The sequence below is a fragment of the Vicugna pacos genome, chromosome 7 (assembly GCF_048564905.1).
Source record: "Vicugna pacos chromosome 7, VicPac4, whole genome shotgun sequence".
Lineage (NCBI taxonomy): Eukaryota > Metazoa > Chordata > Mammalia > Artiodactyla > Camelidae > Vicugna > Vicugna pacos.
This window is the reverse complement of record NC_132993.1, coordinates 25910733-25918584: the sequence shown is the minus strand read 5'-3', so window position 1 is coordinate 25918584 and position 7852 is coordinate 25910733. Positions and strand designations below refer to the sequence as shown.

Genomic DNA, 7852 nt, shown 5'->3' with positions numbered 1-7852 from the left:
TTAGGATTTGCAGATACCACCTACTATATATTAAATAGATAAACAACAAGGTTCTACTGTATAGCACAGGGAACTATGTTCAATATCTCACAATAACCTATAATGAAAGAATATGAAAAAAGAACATATATATATACATACACATATAAACACATGTACGCTGAGTCACTATGCGTACACCAGAAACTAAGACAACATTGTAAATCGATTATATTTTAATTAAAAATAAAATAAATTTTAAAATTTTAAAAAGAGTGTATGGGAGAACAGCTTAAAACCACTCAGCGGTTGTTCCTACCCGTTCTGTGGCCCGAGCGGTCGGGGCTGCAGGCTGGCCCTCATGGCGGGCGGGGGCTCCGTCCTCAGCAGGGAACTGCCGGGTGGGCAGAGACCCCTCCGTGACCTCGGGAGGAATAGCTGGAGCCGTCCAAACACCCTGAAATTCCTCCTTGGGCACCGCCTTCGCAGCAGCGGCCTGCTCTTCCTTCTCCGTCTGTCTCCTCAGCATCTCTGTGGAAACGGAGATCGAGCTGACCTCCGAGGGCTGTTCCTGGGAGACGGTCCGCGCACGCGCGGAACTTCCGGGACCGGCGTCCACCACTCCAGACCCACCAAGCGAGCTGCCTTGTTGTTGCTTGCGGACTATGGCAGTGTCCTCGTGGCGCAGAGGAGAGTCTGGGTCCCACGGGGCGGCAGTGAGCAGGTTCACATAAGACGCCTCTGTGAGAGGCTGGTGGTCAGCCCTGGGATCAGTAGCCACCAGAAGTCTCGGCTCCGGGAGGAAGGCTGCCTGGATCTGCTCAGCGAAGGTTCCAGGAACGAAGCGGCCAGCGGTAGGAGTGGCCTCAGGGGCAGCAGCGAAGTTCAGCACAGCTCACTGGCCGGTGTTCCTGGAAGATGTGACGCTGGCCTCGGCCAGGTAGCACGAGCTGCCAGAAGCCGCTCCTCTGTCCTCGTCAGATTTACGTGGTAAATGCCATCACTTTTCCTTTGTAGATGATTGTTCTATTTGGAAATCAAGGTTGGTGCCACGTAAGTAGGTTCCTGTTGCAGGAAATTTGAGGACATCTGCTCTTTATTCGTAGGACATCAAGGGCTCAGGGCGCTGTGAAAGTTTCCCTTTAGGTTATTACGGGAATCCAGAACAACGCCATCTGGACTTCTTTCTGGGCAGCGTGAAAAGGCTTGGTGGCATTCATCTTGCGAGGTTTTCTTGTGGCAGTTATTACTTTTATTCATCAATATTCACTTCTCTACTTCTGGAGCAGAAGAGGATTGTATTTATACAGCGTCTTAGTGTTAGATGTAACCTGCTGGTCTTGGAGAGGCTCCCGGAGAGGGAGAGTTGGCAGGGTTGGGGGTAGGTGGGCAGTAGCTCACCCTGGGGACATATTCACTGATGGCAGCTATCCCTGGAAGCTGTCCCCAGTGCTCGGACACTGGTGCTGGCAGGTGCCACCATCAAGAATTAAATTTCTTATACTGGATAAGTAACCACTGATTAGAAATGCTGTCTTCATTATATGCTGAATTCCAATATCATATTTAACCTATTTCTGAATTTCTAATTCTATTCCGTAGATCTATCTAATCTTATGTCAATATGAAAATTATTAAGTTACTGTAGCTTTATAATACATTTAATAACTGGTAGGGTTAATTCATATTCATTATTCTTCTTTTTCAGACTTCTTTTTTTGGGTTATTCCTAAGCAGCCCTTTTTCCATATGAATATTAGAATTTAGCTTGTCTAGTTTCAAACATAGTTTTTTATGGTCTCATAACAATTTATGATAATCCGGGGAAATAAGACATCTTTACAATATTGTTTTCAATTTATCCCAAAACAATGTTTGACTTTTCACTTAGTCCTAAGTCCCCTTCAGACACCTCAAACTCAGGTCTCCAAAACGGACATGCTTACCTCTTTGCCACTATCACCTACCCTGCTCACACAATTTTACAGCTGAGGAAAATAAAATGCTAAGAAACGTGCCAGAAGTGTTGAACATAAAATTGGCTTCTACACGGAAAGGCTCAAGTCCCAGCTCTATTTGTTCTGTGTCACTGGCAAACCGTGACATTTTCTGTTAGAGAAAAAATTTTGGAGACAGAAAACCTATAATCTCTTCCCTGGTACTCACTGATGACGACACTACCAACGTGCAGTTTCTACTTAATGACTTTTTATTGTGTCCATCTTAAATGTTTAGTTCATGTGAACAAAAAGATCACTTTTTGTGCTGAAATTTATTGTCCTTCATTTATTTGACATTTCAGTCATAATGAATTTTCTCTTAATTATTGTTAGAGATATAATTATAAAAATTAAAAGATAATATTAAGGTTAATTTGTTTTAAAATTGCAGAACATAGCCATTTTTTTCCTTCTTAGCATTTCCTCTGTGTCTAAGGTGCTCCCACAACCTTTGTGTTTTTTTCTTTCTTCCATATCCCTTTTGTCTTGTCTCTCTCTTCCGTTGTCCCATTTGTGATTCCTGGAAGAAGTTATCTGGATTCATCAGCATGAGTCATCAGTACCCGAAGAGTAAGAGAAGCATCCAGGGCACAGTGTGAAATGATAAACTGCACAATATGGTTTCTGAGACCTTAAATTCTATGGCCATTGCCAGTCTCCCTGGTGTCATTACAGATCACCTTCCCATCTCTCCCTGTGTTCTAGGCACAGTGTCCTTTCAGTTCTTAAATTCATCTGAGTCCTCTTTGCCTCCAAGCCTTTGCACGTGCTGGAATACCTGATTCTCCTCCTACCCCTTCAACTTGCTAACTCTTACTTAACATTTAAATTTCAGCTTAAATCATGTCCCCAGGGGAGTCTTTCTAGACCACTCAGATGAGGTTAGGCAGTATTGTTATACCCTCATGCTGCACATTGCATTTCCCATTAGTGAGATTTATTTTTTACTTTTCTAGAGTGGATCTAGAGCAGACTTTACTGGGAAGATAGGTTAACCTGACTAGTACAATATGACTTTTGGAGTCTCTAATGAATACTACAAATGTTCAAAGTATGTCATCTTTGTATCATTGCACTTGAATGTCTCCTAGCCATGGGGAAGCTCTGGGAATTTTTCCCTTATAGCTCTCCCATTCTTCTTTGCTAAGGCTCATTAGTTTTTACCCACAGATTCGAGCAAATTATTACTCTGATTTCTAGAGCTCTTTCTCTTAAAAGTGCCCCTCTCCTGTGTAACTTCCCCCAAGATTCTAGCCAGTCAGCCTCCTAAAACTCATCTGTCTCTGCAAGTCAACAAGATCACCATGCTCTGCTTGGGTACTCCTCTCCTACACTGTGGTCCAGAGATGTTTCTAGCCAGAAAACCAGGATTAGTGCAGGGGTCACCTAGTCTGTTTCCCTTATGTCAGGAGTCATGGTCTTGAGCTATATATTGTTTAATATCTAAACATAGTTTTTCCCTATATTTTGACTAGTATTTATGACAAGCGAGGAAGTTTGGTTCCAGTTCCTCTGTCATAATTGAAATCAGTAACCTTTTAAAATCTTACTTGAAGCTTAGTTTTCAGAGAATCATTTAGGTAGGAAAATAATGAATGTGGAAAGCAAGTAAAAAGCTCTTATAGCAGTCAGTGAGAAGTAACCTAGGGCAGTATTAATAGAGATGGTGAGAATGTATTTAAGATATGTTGGGGAGAGATTAATGAGAGTTGGGGGCTAAGGAGGAGTGTGGTCTCAAAGAAGACTCTGTCTTTTGGAGTGAGGAACTAGGTAGCTGGTAGATGCACGTACTCAAATGAGGACTAATGGAGGAGGGCAGGTCATAGGGAATAAGATCAGAAGCTCAGTGTGAGATACCCATGGAACATCCAGGCAGATAGTTAAAGCAGACTTTTGGAAGGCAGAGGAAATAGGGTAGAGATACAAATTTATAACATGCCATTCAAAACATTTCAGAAAAAGCATCAGGTGAAAGAAATGAAAAAGCTAAATGAGAACTGATGTGATAAGGACCTAGATTGAGGGTGTGATCCATGTGTACATAGAGGTATTAGTCTTTGATAGCAACAGAGCAGTGGTTTTCCTCCACTAAATGAAGAGAGATAGAAGACAGAGAGGGTGCAGTGAGGGTTACATTTGGAAATATAGTGGGATAAATAGACTAAAAATCATAATAGTGCTAAAGCACAATCCTAATACAATTAGTTACACAAGGGAGTTGGCAGTATCGGTTGTGATTACATAATTGATTAATTAAATTAGTGCTTTTGGATATGAAGAGGCTTTAGATGAAAAATTCCATGGTCTACATGGAGTATATAGTAAGGTGGAATGGAAATGAAAATCATCAGAGAAGAGGAGATGTGCTATTAGTTAACGTAAGAATGTTCCCTACACTCCTGGAGTCAAATGAGCACCAGAGCTACGTTGAGGAAATAACAAAATACTATGGGAATTTATGAGATAGTCTGTGGGCTTCTTTAACATAGCTTTAATCACTGTAAATGTATAGTACTTCTTTGTCTCCATGAGTGTAGAAACTATGTCTATTTTGGTTATTGTATCTCCAGGATCTAACACAGTTCCTGGCACTTAAAAGAGGCTTAATGAATGTTTACAAATGAATGAATGCAGAAACAAAATAGCTGAATGAAGGACAGTGTGGTAGCCACTTTCCAAGATGACTCCCAATGTGGTTTGGCTCCTAGTACTTACATCCTTGTGTAGTCAGTCACATTCCACATTACACCAGAGTTGGTCTATGTGACACCAACGGACTACAGTCAAGAAGGTGTGCCACTCTCAGGGTAGTTTATACTACACTATACATCTTGGATCACTTGCACTGTTGGAAGCTATGTCATGAGTGGCACATGGTGAAAAACTGAAGCTTCCTGCCAACAGCTATGTGAGTGAACTTGGAAGCAGATACTTCAGCTGCATTCAAATCCTCACACTGGAATGACAGCCAACAGCTTGACTGCAATGTCGTGAAAGACCCTGAGCCAGAACCACCCAGTAAACTGCACCTGGATTCTTAATCCTCAGAAACTATGAGAGATAATATGTTACTTGTCTTAAGCTGTTAAGCTTTGGGGTAATTTGTTATGCAGCAAAAGATAGCTAATACAGATGGTAAGCTATTTTTACAGAAGATTTCAAAACTTATTCTCATTTTTTTTACAAAATATTTCAGAACTTTTTCTCCACTTTAACTCCATTCAGAAGGAGGGTTCCCCAAACTTCCACCATCCTTCCTGCCCCTAGTTTTGATTGGTATCATTCCATGCAGGGGAGTCTTTTCAGCCTGTAGATCTATGAAGAAATTGGGACAAAACAATTGCTCTCTTGTCTCAGGGGATAATTTACATTTCCTTTGATCTGTGTATAAAATCATAAACAACATCTCCTCTCTTTATATTATAATACTTTCAAGAGTCTTATATTTCTACTTTAGTAATAAAAAATCACATACATACAAATTTTTTGTTTAAAGACATAAAGTAGCACTAAATTATGGCATAATGACTTATTTTCTCACTTTGTGAGATATTCTATATGTTGATACAGAACATATAAAGCCTTTTGAAATTGCAATGATTGCCCAATCCCCCACACTGATTCATTGCCATATTTGGCATGCTCTTCAGTTTTCTCAGAAGCAAAAGCAAGCCAGTATAATAAATCATAATTGACACAAGCCACAAAATGCACTTTCAGCATAGGATGATTCCATTAAAGCTTTGTTTTGTTTTTTTTTTTCCTTTCTAATTATAAGTAATTAAATCCTCAATAATGACAAATACAAAAGTAAATTAGAAACTTTACTTTAGGAATACTAATTTTGGATGCAATGCAATTTCTCTCAAGTATTGTTTTTAATTCATCTCACTGCTTAAAAAATGAAGCATTACATGATAAACCTACTATATTAAAGATAGTTTAAAAGTTTATTATATTTGTCAGAAAAAGCAATTCAATTAATTAAAATGAACACTGCCTGTTATTTAGCAGATAGGCATGTCTATTTTCAGTGGATATTTTTGACAATTTTAGAATTAAAATTTCAATGAATATCAAATAAATGCAGTTAATTGATCATTTCCCAAATAAATTTTGTTAAACAAAATAACATTTTATAAAGATATAATTATCTTATCATATGTGGTTTCATGCCTCATCTGTATAAAATGTACTGATATATAACAACCAAATTTTAGACAATGTGATTGTTTCCTCTACATATATAATGAAAGTGCATAATGATTCTTTTGTATCTTACTGAAAGTTAACATATATTAAAAATATTCACCTTATTCATTTATGAGATTGAGTGAATACTGTAAGTTTATTGTATACTTTGCCAAATTTCTCGTATTTACAAAATATATAAAGATACTCATTTGTATTTTATATAACTTAAGTCTAACTTATATATCTAATTATCAAAAAAATTTATACTTATGTAGTATTACCCTATGTCATACTAATATATTGTGATCGAGTTTACATTTTTCTTATATAATAACTGAATGGCATTCAATTATTTGGTTAGATTTGTTTCATAAGAGAGATTGCTTTGAAGTACAATTAGCATTGTGAAATTTGCCCTAAAATCATTTCGAAACACATTTAAGCTCGTTCTGGCTCACCCACAATGAGTTGCTTCATTGTACTTTGCAACTCACCTATCCTGAATGACAGCCTGAGATATCAACACATCAGACAGGATAGTAGAGGGCCCATAATTTTTAATCAAAAATCCATTTTCATAATAAAAGACTACATTCTTGGATTTATCCAATAATCACTTCCAAAAATATATTAAAGAAGAGCATTATAAAAATTATATTGAGGAGGAGTCTCAACTGCTATATGTGTGCATATTTGCACTAAAAACTTCATTTTTATACTATATTTATTTACAGAGAGCAAAATGTGACGTGTGCATACATATATATGTTTTGCCCAATGTCCAACTGACTAGTATCAACCAGTATTCATTAAATTAAAGCCTGATAGCTCCTCAAGGCCAGAGAAAGACATTCCTCATGCTTCTTGGTACCCACCTTCTGCCCCATCCCCGTGGTGTCTAGTACAATGTTCAAAGCAAGTGGTTAATAAGTATTTTTAATTGAGTTCACAATGCCTATGGAAACATTTCTGTCTCAATCTGATAGGTTTTTGTCCACTGCTAAGCCTTCTTCTGTACTAACTGGGAAAGAAATATATAGTATGACTGTACTTATTTATGTCCCCAGGTGTTAAATATTACTTTAGACTTTTTTGTTCTGTCAAGAAATCTCATGAATTTAAACACAAAATGACCATTAAGTTAAGAACACTAGTGGGAACAAAGAAAAAAAACATTGTTAAAGGATTTTAGCCCCATTGGGTACACCATTTAGGTAGACACCATTGCAGTGTTTGGCTGTTCATATACGAGAGCTCTCAGTCTCCAGACACATCTTGACTAAGGCACTAGACCCCAGGCTCACACATTAGAATGTTTAATAATGGAATGTTTTTCCAATGACCACTGTATTTTAAAGTCCAATCAAACTAACGAAATCATGTATTACAGAATTGGCAGCCTGGCGTTGCAGAAAGAGGACGAAGTGAGGGATCAGTAGATTTGAATTTTAGTTCTGGTTTTCTTACCAACTAGATAGATTCCTTAGTAACTTAGTTATTCAACTAAATAATTACTTACTTAAATTAGATCTCTGAGTAATCTCAGTTCTATTGAAATATAAAGGAGAGGCTTTCTAAATTTCTTTTCTATTCCTAAAAAGCATTAAACTTCACCATTATTATTATCACAATCACCTAAGCTATTGATTCCTCATGTAAATTTTAGCTTAGTTAGTCTT

General features: G+C 37.9%; 1 pseudogene; it reads right to left on the bottom strand.

Annotated features, from left to right (window-relative positions):
* Positions 1-271: 271 nt before the first annotated feature.
* Positions 272-1199, bottom strand: LOC140697249 (small ribosomal subunit protein uS2 pseudogene; annotated as a pseudogene).
* Between the last annotated feature and the right edge of the window lie 6653 nt (positions 1200-7852).